Source organism: Schistocerca piceifrons, chromosome 11 (assembly GCF_021461385.2).
Source record: "Schistocerca piceifrons isolate TAMUIC-IGC-003096 chromosome 11, iqSchPice1.1, whole genome shotgun sequence".
NCBI classification, from domain to species: domain Eukaryota; kingdom Metazoa; phylum Arthropoda; class Insecta; order Orthoptera; family Acrididae; genus Schistocerca; species Schistocerca piceifrons.
In genome coordinates this window covers 28,396,909-28,422,339 of record NC_060148.1, presented here as the reverse complement: position 1 = coordinate 28,422,339, position 25,431 = coordinate 28,396,909, and the positions used below count along the sequence as shown (strand labels likewise).

The following is a 25,431-nucleotide window of genomic DNA, read 5'->3' as shown; positions in this document are numbered from 1 at the left end:
TGGTAACGTCATCAAATGAAATCGACGATACCCCGACTGCCGGAAGCCACAACTTCCCGCGTCTCTTATAAACGGGTAATTAAATGTTTTTTAACATCAGTATTATCAATTCTTTTTAGTTAGCTCATTATTACTTGAATCTTAGATGTAAGGTGTATCAGTTTTAAGTGGGACATACTGTATGTCATATGGCTGAAGAGAATACATATGTAATAGCTAAAAACGTTTTGCAGGAGGGAAGGATAAAATTTCTTGTAGTAGATTTGTTCCCGGGTGGACACTAATTTTTTTGTTGTCGAGTGCACTGAATTTTTTCCCTGCGAGGGCATCATTTCTCCGCCGACCCCGTCTCTGTCACAAGTACGGTGAGGGATACGAGAACAAATAGACACAAATTTATATGCATCTAAGAGAGTGGAATGCATCTACAGTAGAAGGTATCAGAGTGGGTGTGCCTCTAGAATAGGAAGTATCCCTCATTGGAGATGCTTTCACAGGTGGCTCAGTCTGCGATGGGGAAGGATAAGCCGGTGACAGGACTGGAGTAGTGGGTGCTGGATAGGTGGATTGGGCGGGTCTTGCACCTGGGTATTCCACAAGGGTACGATCCCTGTGGCAGGGGATTGGGGGTGGGAGTGGCATAGGGACGGACTAGGATGTCGTGAAGGTTGGCCGGGTGGTGGAGCACCAATTTGGGAGGGGATCAAAGTATCTCAGGTATGACGTCCCTCACTTCGGGGCACGACGATAGATAATCGAAGCCCTGACGGAGGATGTGGTTCCGTCGTTCCAGTCCCGGGTGGTATTGGGTGAACGAGGGGGGTGCTCCTATGTGAGGATTAGGGTGTGTGGGGATATGGCACGGGACATTTGTTCGCCTATCAGGTCAGGGAGGTATCGGCTGCCTGCGATGGCCTCTGTGAGGCCTTCATCGTACTGGGCGTGGGAGTTCCAATCACTGCAGACGTGTCTGCCTCTTGCCTCTCTCCAACCCTCACCCCACCCCAGTACATTCACCCTGGGCCACAAGAGAGCTGGCAGTCGACTGAGCACAATGTTCAGAGACAGGCACGTGTGTGTGTGTGTATATTCCTACAATTTGAAAAAGTATTTTCCTACAGTCTGAAAAAGGAAGTTCATTCCGAAAGCTAACAGAGCTTTATACCTTTTGTTTGTGTACCTACCGCCGACGAAGCGCTTCTACCTTTTGGTGAGTCATCTCCTTTATTCCTAAATAATTTGTAATTCTCAACAAGAACTTTCCGCACATTAAGAAAATATTTCATTACGTACAAAATTTTAAAGCTAATTTTATGAAAATTGGTATTTCACTTCCCAGTTAGATATAAAGAAATATTTGTTACAGGATGTAAGCTGCTATGGAAATATCTCCAAAAGAACACAAAAGGCACAATTGCCAGAAAGTTTGGACCCCAGCTACCAGAATCGCTGTTTGGTCAGAAGTACATTCGGAAAACACCGTGCTTATATGTGTGAAAAGCTTAGGAGATGTTGCAATTTGTGAACATACAAATTCGATTAAAAAAATCTCTGCAGGCCGTGCAGTATACGCGAGCAAAGCAGCGGATGTTAAGCTAGTTATTTATTATATTGGAAGAAATGCTTTAGTCATACTAGTACAGTGATAACTGATTTCTTTAAAAGTGACAGACAGGGATCAATTCAGTTAATGACTCAAATTAGAATCTTAAACTAGTTGTACACAAACCGATCGATCTTAGAATATTATGTGTGTATTCACTTTGCAACAAACTGTAACACCTATGGATGGCTACCGATTGTTTTAATTTAATGTTCAAAGGTGCCCTGGAACCTATTAACTAGGAAGAACTGCGAAGACTATCACATTTTAGATTCTACAGTGAAACTTCGAAGAACTTTTGCCAGTAAAACTATTTGAAATAATACACTGAAATATTACAGAGCAGTTCAGTTGAACAGAAGCTGTGCATTATCATTTGCTGATTGGATGTGCCACAGTTATTAAGTGAACGTTCACATTTTTGTGCTTCAGTAGTAACATACATTAACTTTCCGAAACAGTCCATTGTCTTCTATGCAGATTAATGGGCCTGCTTCCTACTTTAAGAATTATTTCACATATTCACAGTTGCTTCATATTTTAAGAATTATTTAATCTACTCACAGTTAATAGGGAGACAAGAATATAATAGAAAACCCACAACATATGGTGAACATATAAAACATTTAGCATGGTCAAACTACTACTACTTCAAGAGAGCCTTTCTATGCTTTACTAGCAAGAAGCTGAAAGCAAATAAGAGAAGATTTTGCACAATATTAGGGTCAGCCTTATAAAGAACCAGCAGTGGAGAGGTGTAGACTGGGTCAGAGAAGCATCACAGGAAATATAAGTGGACACTTTCTTGAAGAATATAGATGAGTACCACACGTGGCACGGCCCGTAATATAAAACTGATGGCTTCTAAAAACCAAAAGTGTACTGTGTCACCACAAAGAGAACAAAAAGCCACCAGTTTCACTTACAGGATACACAACACACTCAAACTCAGTACCATTGTTGACAGTTGCAATCAACTTCCATGGAGGTGAACAAGAGATAATACAATTTAAAATACATGCTGCACATACATTTTATATCTGGACATAACACAAAAATATGTATTGAGCCACATAATATGCAACAATGTGAAGAGGAACAACAAATTATTTTCTTTCTACAAATTTTAAATTCCATGCAAAAGTAAAGAGTATAATCATTCTAATGCTTCCAGATTAAAGGTCATCACAGTGATCGTTTGATGTAAACATTTTTAGTGTAATGACAAAAATACCCAGGTAAGTGATTCAATGTAAAAGTGCAAAATGCAATAATGTAAGCAGTCACAGGGGAAGCCAATTTTGTATTTGCCTCGAGCACAACAATAGAATGCAGAGTATGGCATACGGAGTATGCTTTTTGAGGGAGACTTGGCAACAGGCGAAAACAGACATCTCACAAGTTCACTGAGGGACTGTGAAAATTATGCACAGGTTGTTCAGTTCACACATACTGCAAATAAATACAAAGACAGTAACTTGTTCTCGAGAGCACAGTTACTGTTGATGACTGTGCAGCTTTTCCCTGGAATAAATGATGACTAACTGACAACCTCAGCTGCCGACAGGTGTTGTTGATATACTTCGATGTCGACAGCTGAAAATGTGTGCCCCGACCGGGACTCAAACCCGGGATCTCCTGCTTACATGGCAGACGCTCTATCCATCTGAGCCACCGAGGACACAGATGAATAGCGCGACTGCAGGGACTTATCCCTTGCACGCTTCCCGTGAGACTCACATTCCCAACTGTCCACAATTCTACATATGTATTGTACCTTGCCCACCCACTCATTACTCGCGCACGCTTTGGCGATTCCCATAAGAGTTTGGGCAATCTGTGCGCATTCGCACAGACGAAGGTCAATGGCTGGGTAGCCTTTAACTATAAATACGAAGATAGTGACTTGTTCCCGAATTGTAGAATTGTGGATAGTTGGGAATGTGAGTCTCACGGGAAGCGTGCAAGGGATAAGTCCCTACAGTCGCGCTATTCATCTGTGTCCTCAGTGGCTCAGATGGATAGAGCATCTGCCATGTAAGCAGGAGATCCCGGGTTCAAGTCGGTGTGCCGCAGACGCTGGACCCGCATTACTCCGCCCCCAGGGTAAGTGCACGATTGCACAACGTAGTCAATGTGTAGGATTTGACAGTAGTTTCTTACCGTACTTTCTTGTCGAGTCTCAGCCATCTATCGGAGTTTCTCATCCTTTTCCCAATGAGTTTCCTTATCTGCAAATATTTCAGCTGGTATTCTCAGACAACTGGGCTATGACTCGGATGAGCCACTTCGTAAATGGAGATAGTGTCAGCTTCCTTACTGACCCTCTCACAGGACACTACAGATGACAAAATTTTTGGTGTCAGGTGAGTGGTTGGCTAGAATAGGTAGCCCTATTGTCAGGCATCGGCTATCAGATAGCCACAGCCTTACTGCGTCTCTACGCAATACCGGCATCAGCCAGGCCTCGAATTTGAGAAATAAATGTAGGGCGTTATCGATTTCTGATGGTAGTCGGCACGAAGTCGGAAAAGGACTGACAGCTTTGAGAGCTGAGACTGAGACGAGGACATTTCCCGGTTAAAAATACACACTTTCCTGGGTGGAAGTACATTTTTTCCATGTTAGCTGACAATATACTTTCCACCGGAGTTGTAAAACTCGTCAATATTTTGAACGGTAATGTTTTTCTCGTGGACATAGAACTTCCTGGCAAAAGAGCACGTTTTAGAAATACCTTAGGTGTTTGGTAACGTGTAACTGCATATTTTTGTATTACGGAAGTATAAATACGAATTCCACCACAAACAGCACAGTAACTTCCAAAGCACTGAAACTGAGATTGCATTGTGCAAAGCACTTTTGTCGGCCCGTCGTAGCTCGTGTCGTGTGATCTTGCCAGCCGATGACAGGCGATATTCTGAGCGTAGGACACTTGACGTAGCAAGCCAAAATTGACATCACTGCTAAGGAGAACAAACATACAAATACAGATAGTTATTGGTTTAAATAAATAAACATACATTAAAGCCACAGGAAAGGTTAAGCTTTCATATATAATGAATTGGATCAAATTTCTTTTTTTCTCTTTCTTATGAGGGTGTGGTTAGGCAGGATCCTATGACACAGCTCAGATTGCAGCAACGGAATACTTCTGACAAGCACTATTATAAGTTTCACTGCTGTGCAATGAACATTTCACGGGTTAACTGGCTCAATACACGTCCTGTCCAGCACTTTGACAGTTCCACATAAAAACCAATTAAGTGTGAAACTGCCAAAGAACCTTGTACTTTTTTTAAAAGGATCATTATACTTTGTCATTGCTACTGTATAATTTGTAATCTATGAAATAACTAAACAAATAAGAAAAACTAATCTTATTTTCTTTTAGCACGTGATACCCTTCAAGACATATTACACACAAATGTACGAGTACAATTTTAATTAATGACACAAATGGCTGGTCTTTCGGGCCTGAAATTTTTCTGAGTGGTTGCTCCTCAAAGTATTAAGTTTTGAGTGAGAGTCAAACGCTCTGTGATTTAAGAAACATTATCATATGCAATGCAATTCACCTCGCGCAAAAGAAAATTAGTTTTGAAAGTAATACTTTGAAAATCACCGATTGTGGTATTTTCCTGAGACGTGTTAGATATGTAAACAGTTCCAAAGTCACGCTCATCGAAAGCAATTTGTTGTTACAAAGTATTGCCTGGTTTTCAGCCTAATGCCTTTGACACACTTTGCTGTTAGTAGAATCTTGAGTGTGTGCACTGTGTTTTGCTGTTGTAAATGGAGTATTTTCTTTGCAACTAAAGTTTTGTGTCAGTGTTATTCTTTCATTTACGTTTTACAGCTGAAATATTATTCTGCAGTAGTGGGCTGCAGTAAAGTTCTTTATTAGATTAACAGTTCTTTCCAGGCACAATTACAAAAAATTATTTAATTATTTATTTAACCTGGCAAGATTAGGGCCATCAGGCCCTCTGTTACATCTAACCAGGCATTCTACTTATTTTACATTCATATGTTTAAGTAGGCATGTTAAATGACATCTAGTACAAAAAGTGAAATAAACAATTAGAAAGGTACACCTGGAAAAATACATATATATATTCGTAGATCGTAAGTACTGTGATAATAAGACATTATTGAAGAGACAGATTTTAGATAGGAGTGCTGGCAGCAGGGAGTATGAGGGAGACTCATGGTGAAGCGAGGAGAAGAATAGAGAGACATGATGATACATAATTAAGGAAATATAAAGGAAAAGAAGATTGCGTGGCTAATAGAGATAGATGAAGAGGAAGGTAGGAGACGCTAGCTTTGCTATTTGACAGATGAGAGGATTGGCCTTGTACATTAATTTTGTGGAAAACTTTATGAGGATGATAGTAGGAAATGCTTCAACTTCTTCTTAAAAGCAGCAGGAGATCGAATTTTGCGCAAGGTAAGGGGCAGTTTGTTCCAGAGGCGGACAGCGGCAACTGAGTTTGCAAAAGTTTTTGTTTTGTGAGTGGGCACAGTTAGGATACCAAATAAGAGTGACCTCGTGTTTCGATTATGATGGCGTGACAGGTTTTTAATCTCTGAAGCAAGGTACTGGGGTGCTCGTGCGACAAGGAGTCGGTGAAGTAGACACAGAGTGTGGTAGTCACGCAATTTGTCTGGCCGCAGCCACCCTAGCTGGGCGTACGAAGCACTAACACGATCGTATCGGTGAATGTTGCAAGTGTAACGCACACAGGTATTCACGGTTAGCTCTAGCCGTCTTTTGTTTTCACTACTCGTGCCTTGTTGGATCACATCACAATAGTGGAGGTTCGGTAGAACGAGTGCTTGCACGAGCTGGCGTTTCAAGTCCTGTGGAAATATGTTACGAAACTTTTTGAGAGCACAGAGACAAGCAGACGTCTTTCGGCACACTGCGACTGTATTCTCCGCCCAGTTGAGATGCTCATCCAAAGTTACACCCAAGTTCTTCACTGTTTTCTGATACGGTATCGGAGTACCGTCGAGCAGAATAGGAGGTAGCCGTTCGCGGAAATCTGAACTTGTTAATTTCTGATGGGCTATTAAGATTACTTGCGTCTTTTTTGCATTTAGTTTAAGCCCCAGGTTTTTCGCCCGTGTCACCTCTGAAGACAGTTCATCATTCATCTGAGCGATTGCAGTGTTTACATCTTCAGGTCTGACGCTTAGGTAGAGCTGGAGGTCGTCGGCATGGAAATGATATTTACAGGATGATATTTAAACATTTATGGAATACAGAAGTCCCGGGTTTTTCCCGGATGAAAAAATTCCCAGATTTTTCCTGTACTTCCCAGTTGCCTCGAGGCATATGCACCCGAAGGAGACGATTCTGACAGGACAGGAAGGCTCGTTACAGAGTCGACTACGTGAGAAGCAGATCGACGACGAGGCGTGACAGGATGCCTGCCCAGAGGGACACGGTGCGATATCTTCTCGGGCCGGGAAGGTCCACCACAGTGCCGGTTTTACTACGTGCGACGCGAGGTGGCAGTAAGCCACGGGAACGTGCCGTTCTGGAGGCGCGGGAGCACGGCGTTCTACTCGTAGACGGTCAATGTACAGGAGAGGGGCATGCCAGATGCGAGGAAGCAGGTAACGAGAGATGCACTGCTGGCCCGGTCTGGGATGGCAGCGAGGGCCACGAGGCTGGGAGGTGACACAGAAGGCAGTGCAGACTGCAGACACACTCGAATCAGGTGGGAAAACTTGTCGGTACAGCATGCCGCGAAACGAGCAGGTAGAAGCAATCGACGGTAATGTTGCGCAGTCGTCGTCTACCGGGCAGTACGTTAGTTTAAGTGACGCATTAAGGTTTCTGCCACAACCTTTTAATGACAATGAAGTACAGCTGAATGAGTTTTTAGGTAACTGCGATAGAGCGTTCAATTTAGTGGTCTCAGATCGGCACGATGTTTGCTTAAGTTTTTTAAGTCTGGAACAGTTGTAGCTGCCAGGAGTAAATTGTTAGTCGGAGATCTGACAACCAGCTATACACGATATTTTAGCAGAAATGTTGCTTGTAAAGCGTATGTTCAACTCTTACACTCGCACGATGTTTGCAAGTGGACAAGAATGTGGTGGAAGCACCGCACGGTGAGGTTCGAGCACCGGTGCCTTGCAGCGTCACTTCGGAGAAGCCGTTAGTGGTGTAATGACAGAAGCTAGGTGGGAGTATCGCTCTGGTTCTGAAATTGGGCAGAGTGATGTTCGTACGGGATCTTTATGATGAATGTATTAAAACAATAGTGAGGGCTTGAAGAGGGACAGTAGCACACTCCGAAGCTGCCGATATTGCCTCTGTGCGTAAGAGTGGTACTTCACTGGCAAAGGAAAAACTGATGGTAAGAAAAGTAGTCGAAATGCCAAGTTAAGGACAGACCTATGCTTGTGGTAAGTCAGGGTACATAGCAAAAGACTGTCACGCACGTAGACAGATACGGTGGACTGAGACACGATCGGAAAGGAAACTCGAGAGCAAAAAGGAAGGGCAGATAGGATAGCAGAGTTGGAATGGAAAAAGGAGTTAACACTGGCAGAATGAAACCAGGAATTTACCGGAAACTGCTGAGAAATGGACACGTTAAAGCCAGTGAATGGTTCCCAGTGTAAGTTACTTGGTCACAGGGCACATAACATGTTTTAAATGCAATAAGAGAGGCCACTATGCAAAGCAATGTACTGAACGTGCACGTTGGTGAAAGAAAGAACAAGAGTCTGGAAAACTAAAAAGAAAGAAGCAATAAGAGGCTGGGAAACTAAAAAGAGGCATAACGAGGCAGTCTTGTTGCACCTTGTCAGGCAAAGTATTTTACAGCTGATTGCATGAATAACAGTAAGTTTATAGAATTGTGGAGTAAAAAAGGAAAACAGAATTCAATGAGGTTTTTGATAGATAATGGTGCACAAATAAGTTTAGTTAAAAGAAAAAGTCTACGGAATGCCGGAATGTGCGATCCGAGTGAAAGTAGAAGGATCAGAGGACTCACTAATCCTGTTGCTAAGGCAGAATCTGCTGCAGATATTTAACTGCAGGTTGCAGTAAGTATGTTGGTGAGGCACAAAGTTCATGTTACTGGGACAGATGTAGGTCTGCCATTGGAGGGCCTGTTAAGAGATTTTCTAATTAGACATAATCATGTGATGGATTACGGTGCAAAAAGTGTACAGATTTGTGAAAAGTGAATCGAGTTGTGAACAGCACGGGAACATCCCCTCCCGGAGAGACAATTTTGTGGAAAAGGTGTTAGTGACAGACTGCAGAGGCCGTGGTCAATCGCCGCATTAGTACAAGTGCGATAGGAAACGTGACGCACCAATGTGTCGATTCGGTAGTGATAGGAGTTGCAAAACAGTGGCAAGTTACGTCTAACACGGGAAGATCCAGTTTGAAGGTGGCAGGAGGTGCGGGAAAGCGAAATGTTAACGTGGAAGTGGCAAGAGCGGTGAAACTGAAAAGAATTGTATGGAGTACAGTAGGAGCCACGAGACAGCAGAGTGAAGGTCAGTCCGCATTCAGATCAACAAGGCAGACGAAAGTTCTATCAACTGCGGTTGGAGTCAGTTCGACGGTGGTAGAAGCTGCAAACCGCACGAGCAAGGAAATGCCAGTGCGGGAGAGAACCTGTGAGAGAAGAGGCAAGAACAGGGCAGAGATTGATCACAGGCCACAGAGAGGAACCAATGTTTAGAGTGCAAGTAGATGCAATGAATGTGTTGGAAACAATCATTCCTAAGCAAGAAATAAGGTCAGGAGTCTATATACCCGATGCGTTGGTAACAGTTAGACAGAAAATGTGTAATGAGTGTGCTAAATGTGGCAGAAGAGAGTACATCAATGAAGTGTCCGGTGCTGGTGTCTGAAGAGTACCACCTGAGAAGGCATTTAAAGTGTGACACATGAAGGGAGTAAAAGCAGAGATAAAGTCCAGGGACAGTTAAGTTAAAAGAAAATCTTAAAGAGTTGAACATTTGCACTGCAAGAAAAGAGATGTCATTTATGGAAATTTGTACGGCATACAATGAAATATTTTAATCGCCAGGCAATTAGATGATGTATACTTATGTTGTAAGATGTGCAGTGAAGCAGATACCAGAAGCAGAAGGTGGGGTAATATGCTCAAGACCGTATCAAATATCACTTGTGCAAAAAAAAGGTCGCGCAGGAGGAAATTAAAAAAATGTTGCAAATCGACATTATAGTTCTGAGTAATAGCATGTGGAATTTTCCTCTACTTATGATCCCAAAGCAAATGAATGCAAGTGGGAAACAAAAATGGATTGTAGAATACTGTAAGCACCTAAGTGTGTGTCCCTTCCCTAGAATATATGAAATTTTGGATGCACTAGGTAGAGCAAATTATTTCTCAACACCTGATTTAGCGAAGGGGTATTATTAAGTACTGTTAGATGAGAAAGATCAAGAGAAAACTGTCTTTAGTATGCCATATGGACAATATGAATATAACATAATACCAATGCATCTGAACACAGCCCCAGTACATTTAAGAAATTAATGAATTCAGTGTTCATGAGGCTGCGGGAAGAAAAGGTTTCATATATATCTAGAGGATGTAGTAATGTTTGGCTCCTCATTAGAAGAATGCAACAGCCATCTTGAAGGGGTCTTTGAGGGACTTAGATGCTTTAATTTGAAACTGCAAGTGGATAAATCTGAATTCTTGCACAAGAGGTTACATTTTTGAGGGTGTTCTTACAGCAGATGGGTTCAACATGATCCAAAAAGGTTAAAGCAGTGAAACAACATCCACAGCTAAAGACTACCAGTCAATTAAAAGCGTTTCTGGCGCTACGTGGGTTATCATTTTATAAGCAATTATAGTAAAATTGCAAAACCCCTATAGGACTTCCTCAAGAAAGGAGTGGCATACAGCTGGGGAAAGGAACAGGGAGAGGTATTTCAGCAGTTGAAGAAGAATCTTTTAAGTCCTCAGATTTTGCAGTATCTGAATTTTACCCAAGAATTTATTGTTGCTACCGACGTGAGCCGGAGCTCAATTGGTGTCGTTTTGATCCGAGGAAAAATAAGCAACGACTTATATGCTACCAGAAAATTAAACAAAGCAGAATGGTCATACAGCACAACTGAGAGGGAGATGCTACACATATACTGGTCAGTTAAACATTTCCAACTGTATTTGTTTGGCCGAAATTTTAGTATGTACAGATCACAAACCACTTTCGTGGGTTAAGTTGCATTTCAGATCTGTCATCAATATTGTTGAAATTTAGACTGAAACTAGAGAATGATTATCAAATTCTACATACAGTGGTAAGTGAAATCAAGTTGCAGATGGTAGCTCTCTAGAATCAGAAACCTGACCTCCCAAGAGGTGATGCTGATGGACCTTCTAGAGAAACAAAGATAAACGAGGACAGAAACCCACACCATATGGGTGAGGGTAACATACAAGTCATAATGGAGAACATAACTGAGCGGGAACCAGCTGCTAGCTTGGCTCCAGAAGAAAAGACAGCAATCGGGAAGCCATGATCCACCTACTGGTGGTCATCAAGCAAAAGGGAGAACCTATGATAGGATACAGAAATATTGTATGTGGGAGGGCATAAAAGCTGAAGAACAGTATATTCGCCAATGTGAAAGCTGTCAAAACAACAAAATTTCTCAGAATAAAATGAAAATGGTAATGGAAATAACAACCACTGAGCATGTCTTTGAAAGATGCGATACAGATATCATAGATCCACTTTTCTAAACAGTTCGGAGTACTAAGTAGATCTTTACCTTTCAGGATGCTCTGATGAAACTTTTAGTTGCATAACCTATCGAGAAACAAGATGCAGAAATGGTAGCAAGCGTGCTAGTGGAGAAGATTATTTTGAAGTCTGGCATACTACCCATACTACTTTACTAGTGAAACAATGCGAAGAGTATGCAACTACTGCATATAGAGAAAATCCAAACCATGTACTACCACCCACTGAGTAATGGAGTGTTACAAAGAATGCACAGAACCTTAACTGCAAAAGTCAGACATTACATTGACTGAGCACAGATTGACTGGGTTACCTAGATCCTGTATGTGGTTTTCATGTTCAACACATACTGCATAGTGCAACTTGGTGCACTTCTCATGAGTTATTTAGGAGAGATATATACTGGAAGTTTTACAAAAGAATCCAGCAAAAATAATTTACAGTTATCAAAATTATGTGCTTGAGTTAAAAGAGCAAATAAAAACTACGCACCTGTGTACACAAACTTTTAACACTGAGACTAAATTGAAAAATAAATAATATGACAGAATGCAACATCCAAAAGAGTTCTGACCACAAAATAAAGTTCTGTTATTTGACCAAATGTACACTAGAAGAAGATCAAACTGACAGTCAATGGTGACGCCCATATATTGTAAAACAAATTGAGGAACCAAATGTGGTCATACACTTAAGAGGGAATAAGAATGTGACAGTACACAGCAATCACGAAAAGAATTCTTTTAATTACAGGATGGTGGCAACACATCTGGTAATGGGAATTAATGTACTAGCATTCAGGACTACTTTGGTCCAAACAGTAGCACAACATCTGAATCGACAGTTAACAAAACTCCAGTCGTCCCATGATTATATTATGACATGGGGAAAGTCAATCTTTACAGTGTAACATGGAGAATATTAAGTTATTTCAGTTTAGTACAATTGAAGAATAAATTTGAAAACACTAAAGTATGAAATACCAGAGCTGTAGGATTTTGCCGGAGAAGATAAACTCTACTTAACATGAGTGCTTTAGAGTGTGAAAGTGCATAACAGTCATTACAATGGCACATTGGTAAAACAGAGGAATCTCAAAGTCTAAGGACAATTAGCTCGTCATCAATAAAGAATGTGGAATACCAAATGTTGGGAAAATCAAGATGAAGATGATGCATTTTGTTTGAAGGCAAAAATTGATGTGCCAGACGGACAGCAAAAATAGATGTTAAGGTTAACCAGAGGGAAAATTACAATAGCAAAAGCCATGTTAGCAATTTTTAATCAAACAGAAAATTCCATAGAGAGAAACAAACAGGTCATTATACACGTGCTGAAAAGGCACAGTCAGCTCATCACACAGTTCAAGAATAGCACTGACAGAAGGCTACAGAGAGCTGTGAAAATGAGACAGTGGGAAATATCCACAAGAGGTTGAAAAAGGTGTACAGAGATGCTGCTGTCAATCGCAGTACAGTTAGTCGGTCGGCAAGCAGGTTAGGTGATGAAAGCGGGCACGGCAATATTGAGGATTGTCCTCGCAGTGGCAGGCCCCGTACTGCACACTCTCCAGACAATGTGTAGAGAGTTAACGAATTGGTGACTGCTGGCAGACACATCACAGTGAACGAATTATCATGATACGTTGGGATAGGGGAAGGAAGTGATTGCAGAATACTGAAAGTGTTGGCCTTAAAAAAGGTCTGTGCCAGGTGGGTTCCCAGGATGTAGACAGTGGCTCACAAAGAAACAAGAAAAACAGTATGCAGCGAACTTTTGGAACAGCACGAGAATGGTGGAGGTGAATTTCTTGGAAGATATGTGACAGGTGATGAAACATGGCTCCATCATTTTTCACCAGAGATGAAGAGGCAATCAATGGAGTGGCATCATGCAAATTCACCCAAGGAAAAAAAAAAAAAAAATTCAAAACCACACCTTCTGCTGATAAAGTTATGGCTACGGTGTTTTTCGATTCTGAAGGACTCTTGCTTGTGGACATCGTGCCAAGTGGAACCACCACAAATTCTGATGCATATGTGACGACACTGAAGAAACTTCGAGCTCGACTGAGTCGTGTTCGACCACATCGGCGAAAGCAGGAAGTTTTGCTGCTGCACAACAATGCACGGCCACATGTCAGTCAAAAAACCGTGGAAGCAATCACAAAACTCGGATGGACAACACTGAAACACCCGCCTTACAGTCCTGACCTGGCTCCATGTGACTATCATCTCTTTGGGAAACTGACTCTCTTTGTGGAACAAGGTTTGAAGATGATGACTCCTCTGTGCACGTTGCCAAACAGTGGCTCCAACTGGTTGGTCCAGAATTTTATTGCGCAGGTATACAGGCGCTGGTTCCAAGATGGTGTAGGGCAGTTGAGAGGGATTGAAATTATGTGGAGAAATGAAAATATTGTTCCTAAAGGATGCATCTACACACTGTGAAACTTTCGAACATGTAGAATAAAAGACGAATTTAAAAAAAAATAGTGTGCATTTCTTTTGGAGTGACCCTCTTATATTGATAACCATTAATGAGCAACTGATGGCTACCTTCAGTGAGCTTGAATGGGAATATGATTTACTAATTACAGCAATTGTAAATGCACAAAAAGGTATTTTGGAACGACACTTAATCAATCCTGTGCAAATAGCAAAATATCTACATTTGATAAAAGATGGCAAGAGATTCCCAATAGCACTTACAGGGCACAATGGTTATCAACTTCTTAAAGTAATCGATCTAGATTCTAGATGTATGCACTGCTGGAAATATCTTAAGTTATGTATTAAATATTCCCTTGGTAGATAGTAGAATGTTTTGACATGCACAAAATTTGGCCACTTCCTGTAAAAGTTAATGGAAGGGAACTTATTTATGTATATAGCCCCAGAGAAATAAATACTGTTAACAGATGATGCTAAAAGGAAGTATGTGAAGCTGAGTAATGATCAGTTATTGCGTAAATAGGTAGATCAAAGCCACAGAGTGTGTAAACAGACATTTGTTCTCTTGTCAACATTTGATCATGAGATGTGGGAAGCAAGAATGTTACAGGGAAATGCAAATATTGTCTTCAAAATTATATTGTAGTAAATGAAAGTGTTTGGACACAAGTAAGAGGTAATGAATAGTTATTTGTAGCACCAAAAGATTAGGGTCTTACAGTGCTATACAGTGACAATGAACCCACTGATGTAGTTATTCATGGTGCAGGTAAATTGAAATTCCAGGGCAAATGCAGAGAATATGGTGCTCAAATAGATTACATTAGAACAAGCATGACAAATAATGATTTAGTTGCAAACTTGAATATGGACAAAGAGTGTTGCGTTGTTAATCAAGAAAAAGGAATATAATGGAACTTGCTCTGAGTTTACCTGTTGAGCATGTGGTTACACAGTTAGATAATTTGAATGCTGCAGGTCATAAAGTGGATGAGATAGAGAATGAAATTTTATGCCAGCACAGAACTGCTTTCAGTGGGCTTTCATTAAGTAGCACACCCATTTGGAGTTATATAGGTCAAGTATAGTGATTATAATTGAATTCTGCTTATTTTTCAACAATGTAAATGTTGTTGTAGAGACTATTTTCAGTTCATGTTTATAACTATGGGTGATAACTGCTGTATTTTGAACCTATATACGAAAAGATGGTATATGGTAACATAGGGCTTGGCCTTAATGCTGATATTACGGTTACCAAAATCCCTTACATGAAAACAACCAAGAGCCATACTGCCACATTTGAGGCGATACTGTATTCCAGCATATATGCATTTGCTGAAAGATGGCTGCCAAGGTACAGAAAGTGTTCTATGTTCTGCAGGACTTTGCCTTGGACTGTGATTCTTGTGGGTATGGCAACAGAGACGGGTGCAGGTCAACATACGACTTGCATCTTCTGGATCTTAAGGCTTAGACCTACAATGCTTCAACAGATGCCTTGAGGATAGCTTGTAGATCTGCTTCTGAATTGGCAAGAACAACTTCATCATCTGCATATGAAGTTCAATGATGATTGTAGTGGATACTTTAGTCTTGGCCCATAATCTGTTGAGACTGAACAAATCACAACCAGTAATGTATTCTATTTCTATGCCCTATGGCAGGTTCCTGTGGACAATATGGAGTATAGGTCCAACAAATATTGAAAACAAAGTGGGAACTATCACACAAACTTAATTCACATCTGTTGTGACTTCAAAATTCTCTCTGGGGCTATTGCTGGCGTTATCATGTGTGGTGTCACATGGCTTAGGGCTGTCCCACCCCTCATTAAATCGACCGAGACTTATACAAATAATTGTAAGAACAGTTATTATTATTATGTTCTTTAAGTTTGTTTTTGGGTTTTCAGAAATACTGTGGGAAGAAAGTTTATTTATGTTGCAGATAACGTGGAAGACGTTGCCTGACGATCACCACGAAAGTTCGACGTAGCGGTAAGTGGGCAAGGAATAAAATGAATGCTGCAAACTACTGCGAGCCGTGGAAGAGCCTGGGCCACGAGGGCGTCGAGCTTCCTACATCATTGTTGGACAACGTGAAAGGAAGAGATTTTCTGCTTTCTCTTTGTAAACAGATCGATCGAGTCGCGAAAGGTTCATGTAAAACGAATAGGCGGGTGACACAGTAAGTAGGACCGAATGCCTGTAATACTTCCACAGTTATTAAAAAGTTGTTAAACGGCAAAACCAATAGTTCACCATTTATATAGATAAAAAGTAGTAAAGATATAGGAAAGGAAGAGTTACGGTGTCAGAACGAAAAGTGATACATCGCTCAGCAACGAAGGAGGACGTAAACAGCGGGCGTTACGTGGTGAAAACAAATCAACTGATAAAATAGTAAGTCTGAAATTAAGCATAAAGCCACGTAACACTGCACATGCAGTAGTCTTAAGAATGCTAATGTACTTCACAGGACAACCTATTTTAGCTAAGAACTTCCTCAAGGCATCTCTCATGACTGAATTGAAAGCCTTTACAAGATCTATGAATATCATGTATAGAGGACATAGTCATTCTTTACACTTCTCCCACATTTGTCTGGCACGGAAAAATCACATCTGTGGTACTGCAATTAGGTCGAAATCCACAATGTGTTTCAAGTCAACAAGCTCCAGTGAGAGGTACCAGGAGGTCTCATAGAATTCGAACAAATATTTTTCCAGCAGCAGACAGAAGGGATGTTCCATAGTAGTTATCACAGTTCTGTCACCTTTTTTAAAGATAGTGCCTAGGTACCTAACAGCACATCTCTGAAATCAAGAAGAACGGTTTCAGTATTTAAACATATTGAAGGTATAAATCCAAGTATGTATTTTAAGTGACACACATTATGAACAGTTATAAGAACAACATGTCATGGTGATAAAATATTTTGCATGCCTTTAGTTTTATCAAGGAAAAATGGGGATCAGAGAGGGATGTATATTGTCATATTCTTTACCTAAAATGCAGTACATACAAGGTGTGACTGAAAAATAAGGGAATTTTGGGGGCTTCATGCATTCATTTTTCAAATTTGTTTTATTTTATTGGTACACATATTCCTGATGTATATTTTCAGTAGCTGCGCTGGCTTAGCCGAGCGGTCTAAGGCGCTGCAGTCGTGGACTTTGCGGCTGGTCCCGGCGGAGGTTCGAGCCCTCCCTCGGGCATGGGTGTGTGTGTGTTTGTCCTTAGCATAATTTAGGTTAAGTAGTGTGTACACTTAGGGACTGATGACCTTAGCAGTTAAGTCACAAACATTTGAACATTTTTGTGTATTTGCAGTCTCACTTGTTTTGAATATTTAGTTTATTGTTGACAGCTGAAAAGGTTACAGGTGTTTTCAAGTGCTCAGTGAATTTTTACTTTTGAAAAAGATGGATGAAGGTTTGTATTAAATTTTGCTTGAAAAATAGAATAAAGTGCAGTGCAGCATTTGAAATGTAGACTGTGGCTTCTGGCAAATCTATTATTAGATTAAATTAGATTTACTTTCATTCCAATTGATCCATAGTGAGGTGGTCCTCCAGGATGTAGAACATGTCAGAAAAACAACAATACATGACAAATATTTACGACTAAAATAAGCTAATGTACCATTCCACAGGTCCCAAGTGGAATGATCGTCATTTTCTTAATGAACACTATATGAAAGGGTCATTTTACAAATACTAATGCACTGAGTTTAAAATAAAAAAGTTTATTTATTTATTTATAAGTTAATAAACGTGTAATACAACTACTATAATACTTATTTACAATGAACACATTACTGCACTGAAATGTGCAGAAGTTATATTGTGCTTATCAGTTGGTTTTACTGAGATATTCATCATCAATGGAGTATAAGGAGTTGGCCACCAATAAATCCTTTAGGCTTCTCTTAAACTGAATTTCATTGGTTTTTAAGCTTTTTATGGCTGCTGGCAAGTTATTCAAAATGTGTGGTCCTGAATAATGTACACCTTTTTGTACAAGACTAAGTGACTTTAAATCCTTGTGAAGATTATTCTTATTTCTGGTATTGATTCCATGAATTGAGCTGTTGGTTTGAAAAAGTGATATATTTTTAATGACAAATTTCATTAAGGAATGAATATATTGGGAAGCAGTAGTTAGTATACCTAGTTCCCTAAACAGGCTTCTGCAGGATGTTCTTCAGTTCACACCACATACAACTCTTACTGCACGTTTTTGTACCCGGAAAACTTCAGCTTGGCTTGATGAATTGCCCCCAAAAAATAATCCCATATGACATTATGGAATGAAAGTAAGCATAGTATGCCAGCTTTTTCATTTTTATGTCTCCTATGTCTGACAAATTTCGCATTTCAAATAGAGATTTGTTAAGACACTTCAGCAGTTCTGTGGTGTGCTCCTCTCAGTCGAATTTATTATCAAGCTGTAATCCCAAGAATTTAACACTGTCCACTTCTTCTATCTGCTTGTCATCATATGTTAGGCATATACTCATGGGACACCCCTTACAAGTTCTGAACTGCATGTAGTGTGTTTTTTCAAAGTTTAGCGACAAAGAATTGGCTAGGAACCAGTGATTAATGTCCACAAATACTTTATTAGCTGATCTTTCTAAGACTACACTTGATTTGCTATTTATTGCAATGTTTGTATCATCGGCAAACAAAACTAACTTGGAATCTGGTAATGTTACTGATGAAAGGTCATTGATGTACACAAGAAAAAGTAAGGGCCCCAAAATGGAACCTTGTAGGACCCCACATGTAATTAGTTCCCAGTTGGATGATGCCTGATAGCTTGATACGTGTCTCTTTCCTAATAACACCCTTTGTTTCCTCCCAGAGATATAAGATTTGAACCATTTTGCAACATTTCCTGTTACACTATAATATTCTAATTTATTTGTGAATATTGTACTGAAACTAAAACCCTCTGTAAACTTTGACGAATCCAATTGTATGAAAAATACTGAAAGACTAATTCTATTCTATTTAAAAGGACATTGTGATTTACACAGTCAAATGCCTCTGACAAATCACAAAATATACCAGTTGCCTGCAATTTTTTGTCTAATGAATTAAGCACATTTTCACTGTTATGTGTAGATATCCTTCTCAATATCAGAACCCTTTAGAAATCCAAACTGTGACTTTGACAGTATGTTATTTGAGATAAGATGGTTATAAAGACGACTGTACATTACTTTTTCTAAAATTTTTGAGAATGCTGGCAACAGTGAAATTGGATGGAAATTTGATGCTATTTCTTTATCTCCCTTCTTAAACAGTGGCTTAACTTCAGCATATTTCAACCATTCAGGAAATATTCCACTGATAAATGACTGGTTACACAGATAGCTTAATATGTTACTTAGCTCAGAATCACATTCTTTAATTACCTTAGCTGATATTTCATCATACCCACTAGATATTTTTGATTTTAAAGATTTTATGATGGACATTAATTATTTCTGCTGGGGTAGTGAGGGTAAAATTCATATTATGGAAGTTACTTGAAATGTCTGGTCTGAGGTATTCCACAGCTGCATCTACTGAACCTGACAACCCCAGCTTTTCAGTAACAGTTATAAAATGTTTGTTAAAAAGTTCTCCAACACTATACACATCTGTCACCAATGTATCATTTACTCTTAATGCTATTTGTTCATGTCTGGTTCTACCGGTCTCCTCCTTCACTATATCCCATATTGCCTTTATTTTGTTATCTGATATGACTATCTTTTCCTTGTAATATATTTGCTTTGATGTCCGTATTACAGTCTTTAATATTTTGCAGTATTTCTTGTAATGTGCTATAGCATCAACATCGTAACTGTTTCGGATTGACAGATACAGTTTTCTTTTTGTTTTACAAGATACCCCTATTCCTTGAGTAATCCATGGCTTCTCTGTAGACTTTGCTCTAACCTTTGTTAAGTTTTGGGGTAAAACAGTGTTCGAATAAGGTAAGCACTTTATTAGCAAAAGTGTTATATTTTTCATTCATGCCATGAGCACTGTAAACATCAGTCCAGTGAATGTCTCTGAGGAGTGTCCTAAAATAATCAATTTTTGGCTTACTGATTACCCTCTTCAGCTCAGGTTTAACAGATTTTATATCCTGTCCAGTATTAACATTTAACAGAAGGAACTGCATGTCATGGTCTGAGAGGCCATTGACTACTGGTTTTGTAATATAATTTTGTTCATTGGACTTTTCTATAAAGGTATTATCAATGGCTGTTTGTGAGCAATTGGCTACCCTAGTGGGGAACTTTACGGTGGGTTCAAAAAGTTCAAATGGCTCTGAGCACTAAGGGACTTAACAGCAGAGGTCATCAGTCCCCTAGAACTTAGAACTACTTAAACCTAACTAACCTAAGGACATCACACACATCCATGCCCGAGGCAGGATTCGAACCTGCGGCTGTAGCAGTCGCGCGGTTCCGGACTGAAGTGCCGAGAACCACTCGGCCACCGTGGCCGGCTTTTACAGTGGGAATTAAGTTGAACGATAGTGTTACTAACTCAAATAAGTTCTTATTGGGAGAGTCTTTAAGGAAATCTACATTGAAATCACCAGCAACCACTATTTCTTTGTTTTTGGTTGTTAAATGGGCCAGTACAGCTTCAAGGTGGTTTACAAACAGATGAAAGTTACCTGCAGGTGCTCGATATACACTTAATATTATGAAGGATTTTTTGTGAAATTCTACTTCTGTTGCACATGCTTCCATATGCTGTTCTAGGCAAAATTTATGAATGTCTATGTTCTTAAATGTATGACAGTTCCTGATGAATGTGGAAACTCCTCCTTTCTCCATTTCTGATCTACAAAAGTGAGATGCTCACCTAAACCCTGTAACACTTAAAAGTTCTATACCAGTGGTCACATGATGTTCAGAGAGGCAGATTATGTCAGCTGGGTGTGAAGACTCTAATTCATCTATGTAGATAGTTAATTCATTAATTTTATTTCCCAGTCCTCGAATATTTTGATGCAATAAAGATAGCCAACATTTCACATTGACTGAGTTAAAATTGGGTAGAGTTAAAATATCTGTTGACTGTTAAAAATTCTTAACCAATAGCTGTTTATGTTGATGTAATAAGCTAGAATTATGTTTTTTGGTTTCTTTCTCAAGCTGAATGTTTTTCTCTGTTCTAACCTCTCTTATAATTTGGTTGCTTTCTGTCCTCCCTACCCTAAAAAAGGGTCTTTTCTGAACCCCATACCCACTGATATTTTACCACTCATGACAGTGCCTCCCCCCTTTAACTTTCCTGCTATTTTCCCAGCAAATTTACCCTTCCCCTTCCTGTTGGGGTGAAGGCCATGCCTAGTATAATCCCACCTACTGAGAGAATCAACAGGAACCACACCAATGTGTGACCCTGCACCCGACATAAGCAGCCGTTCCAGCTCCAAATTAACTCTTTTGACAGAAGAGTTCAAATGTGGTCGGTCATTGCGTCCAAGAACAGATACAAATTCAACACTAGTATGCTTCGATGCTGATACAATCTTTGCCAGGTCACACTCTATACTGTAGCCAGGATCTCTGCCAATGCTGTTACCTGCCCCACCCACTATAACCACAGCGCCTTCCTTAGTGAAATCTTTGCAAAGTGATCCTAAATCCTCTGTTACCTGCTCCAGACCAGCACTAGGTTTTAAAAAAATTGGTGATCTGGTATTCTGATCCTAGTTCATCCTGCAAAGTAAGTCAAAGAGTTTACAAGTGGTATAAACGTTTCAAAGAGTGTCAAGAAGACATTGAAGATGACGACCAGCCTGGACATCGAATCGCTGTCAGAGAGGTTGCTGATGATGTTGGCATGTCCTTTGATTCACGCCAAGAAATTTTTTTGAGTGTGCAAAATGTAACGTATTAATAACAGAAATAAATTTCCACTGTAAGCAAAAACTCATTATAAAAAGAGAATAGGCAACTGGGGAATGAAATGTGTAGCAGCAAAGTTTGCTCCAAAATTGTTGAATTCTGACCAAAGACGACATTGTGTAATCATTCAGGAACTGCTGAATGAAGTCGACTACAGTTCAGAACTTCTAAAGAAGGTTATAACAGGTGACGAAACAGGGGTATACAGGTATGACATTGAAACTAAGACCCAACCGTGCCAATGGAAACTGCCTGAAGAGCAAAGACCAAAAAAGTCTGATCACATGTGAAGGTTCTTCTCACTGTTTTTTCAATTATAATGGGATAGTGCATCATTAGCTCCTGCTTTATGGTCATACGATCAATAATAAATACTAACTGTAAGTTAGGTGTCATTTGTATGAAGCAATTCGAAGAAAACAACCACAACTGTCGCAAAACCACTTGTGGAAATTGCATCGTGATTATGTTCCATCTCGTATCTCAATGCTCATTCATGATTTTTTGGCAAAAAACAAAACCATTATGCTGCCTCAATGGACATGAATCCCTGAGACTTCTCTCTATTCCCGAGTCTGAAGACAACCATGAAAAATCGTTATTTTACCACTGTTGTTGAGATAAATACAGAATCGCTGAAGGAGCTGAACATCGTAACGAAAAGTGAGCTGCAGAAGATCTTCCAAGATTGGAAACGGTGCTGGTAGTGAGGAAGATTACTTTGGAGGGCACAAAAGTGATGTTGTTGTTGATGATGATGATGATGATGAATAAATGAAGATTCTTTAAGAATAAGAAAAATTCCCATTACTTTTTGATCACCCATGATACAGAAATGCACCACCTCAATAAGATGCAATAAACGTATTCAGTGTCTCCTTTATACTTATACATAATCCCATTATTTCTCAGTGTAGTATTTCTGTAAGAGGAACCTATAACAAACTAAGATAATGTACATTTCATTATTTATGAAGAATGTGAAAGACGTAACTGCGGAAGGAAAGTTAGATGTGAAAGACACGTGAACATATCCTACATCCATTCATAAAATATTGTGATGTAAGGCATACACTAATTATACATTAAATAGTATTTACAAAACTTGTTTTACTAATCACTAGTATACAATTCTAAGTGATCAACATGTCTGTAAATATTGTTGTTTCACATTGGTGTATAAAACATAATAGTGCATCAAGTAACTAAGACATGTATGTTTAAAACTGAGTGGTCTGCCATAAAGGATTTATGAAATCATAGGGAGAAGGCATGAAACAACTATTTTTGTCACTTTAGCACACCACCGTCCTTGACATATATTGTAGCTAAATTTTTAGTAATAGAAAACAATTTAAAACTTCCAAATCATGTAAGTGCAGCATAATTGATAAAATGGAAATGAGCAGTAAGACATAACATGCAGATGCTACCATTACACTAGTCAACAGTGGTTTTGGTACAGACAAAGTACATATAAAACTTAATTCTATAATGTCATGTCACATACATTTGCTTACTCTTCCTTCTATATTACCTCAAGTCTTTTCTTTTTCAGAAATTGATCCAGCTAAATTCATACAAAAGAAAAGTGTTTTGTAGGCATTGAAAATACAACACGAAGAAATCAAAATGTGGACGTACAAACCATCCCGATTGATGTTATATGTGTGGTGAATTCACGCCAAGGGAAAAAAGACGACCAATTTCTAACTTACGTCGTATCATTTATACTTCAGATGCCAACTGGGGGATCAGGATAAAGATTGGACACCTCATATAACTTGCACTAGGTGCAATTCTAAACTAACACAATGGATGAAAGGAAAAAAAGAGCACTTACCATTTAGCATACCGATGATCTGGTGAGTGCCTCAAAATCGTGTTGATGACTGCTACTTCTGTTTGACTACAGTAACTGGCTTTTCATCAAAGAATAAGGAGATTATTAAGTACCCTAACCCACCCTCAGCAATTAGCCCTGTTCCCCACGGTGAAGACCCGCCAATTGCAACTCCTCCACTAGTATGGGAACAAGTACCTAATTGTGATCATGAATATGAAAACTCTGGGGAAGCACAATGTCAATCAAGGGAAGAGGAGCACTATCCAGAACAAAGACCACATTGAATTACACAAGTAGACTTGAATGACCTAGTTTGTGATTTATGCTTATCCAAAGAGTACGTAGAAATTTTATCTTCATGTCTTAAGGAATGGAACGTACTTCATGAAGAAACAAGAATTACTCGCTTTAGGCAATGTAGTAAAGATCTGATGACATATTACCGCACGGTAGGTAACGTTTGTGCTTGTAGTGATGTAGTAGGATTAATGAAGCAGTTGGACATAACATACGATGCTGCTGAGTGGTGCTTGTTTATTGACACTTCCAAGACAAGTCTGAAGGTTGTACTATTGCATAATGGTAATACATTTCCATCTGGACCTGTTGGATACTCTGTGACTATGAAAGAGAACTACATATATTTGTCATAGACAGTTGAAGCTATTAAGTATAAGGACAAAAAAATTTGAAAATACACCGTGATCTTAAGGTCATTGGTTTACTAACTGGTCTCCAAAGTGGTTTCACAAGGTATTGCTATTTCCTTTGTCCTTGGGACAGCCGTACATCAGATAAACATTATACAGTTAAACAGTGGCCACCAAGAGACAAATTGGCTCCAGGGAGAGAAAACGTTAATGTGGCTTCTCACTGCATATTAAGCTTGGCCTAATGAAGAATTCTGTCAAGGGAATGGAGACAAATGCTAATGGTTTCATTTATCTATGGGAAGTGCTCCCGAATTAAGTGATGCCAAACTGAAAGAGGGGATTTTTATTGGCCCACAAATTAGTTAGTCAATGCATGATAAGAACTTTGAAAAAAAAAAAAAAGAAAAAAAAAAGAAGAAGAAAAGTCAGTCAGAACTTGCAGCCTAGCGTTCTTTTAAGGATGTCATTGCAGGTTTCCTAGGGAATACAAGAGCAGAAAACAATGATGTATGAGTGGGAACTCTTCTAGAGAACTATGAAAATCTTGGATGCAGAATGACACTAAAATGCACTTCCTTCATTCTCATTTAGATTTCTTCCCTACCAATTTGGAAGCAGTTAGTGACGAACACAGGTTCCATCAGGACATTTTGCAAATGGAAAGCCACTAACAAAGGTAAGTGGAGCACTTCAATGTTAAGTGACTACTGTTGGCTTTTGAAGCGTCAAAGATATGCATCCCACAGATGGAAGTTATCACAAAGACTCAACCCTCCACTGTCAACATCATCAGCAAATGAATGTTGCAATTTTTCTTGTAAAAATGTACATTAGGCCCAGGACACTAGAGTAAGATAGTTTTATGGCATTAAGTGTGTTATATATTGCCTAAATTTAGTGTAGATCACCATAGTCTCTGTTTTTAGATATAGGCATTTAAAAACCACTGTAACAAAAAATTGGAGGGTGATGGCGAAAATCTAACTGCATTTTCAGATTCGGCAAGTCCAAATAAGTTAGGTCCACCATGTTTTATCTCTGTACCAGAAAAAAAGTTTTTTTTCTATATTGTTATGGATATAAAATCAAGTTATGGTCCAACATATTCTATACAAGCTGAAAAGCTCCATCTACATTTCATCCTTCAATATTATGGATGGGGTTTGCACATAA

At 39.5% G+C, this 25,431-nt stretch overlaps 1 long non-coding RNA gene and 1 other non-coding gene across 2 annotated transcripts in view; one reads left to right on the top strand and one right to left on the bottom strand.

Annotated features, from left to right (window-relative positions):
* The window catches only part of LOC124720468, a 44,299-nt gene extending 19,373 nt beyond the window's left edge, over positions 1-24,926 (top strand). Inside the window, exon 3 of the long non-coding RNA XR_007006168.1 lies at positions 24,850-24,926. This is a non-coding gene — a long non-coding RNA (uncharacterized LOC124720468). The remainder of the gene's footprint in view (positions 1-24,849) is intronic.
* Positions 3,211-3,284, bottom strand: Trnat-ugu. The gene has a single exon. It is a non-coding gene; the product is annotated as a tRNA-Thr (tRNA).
* Positions 24,927-25,431: the final 505 nt, after the last annotated feature.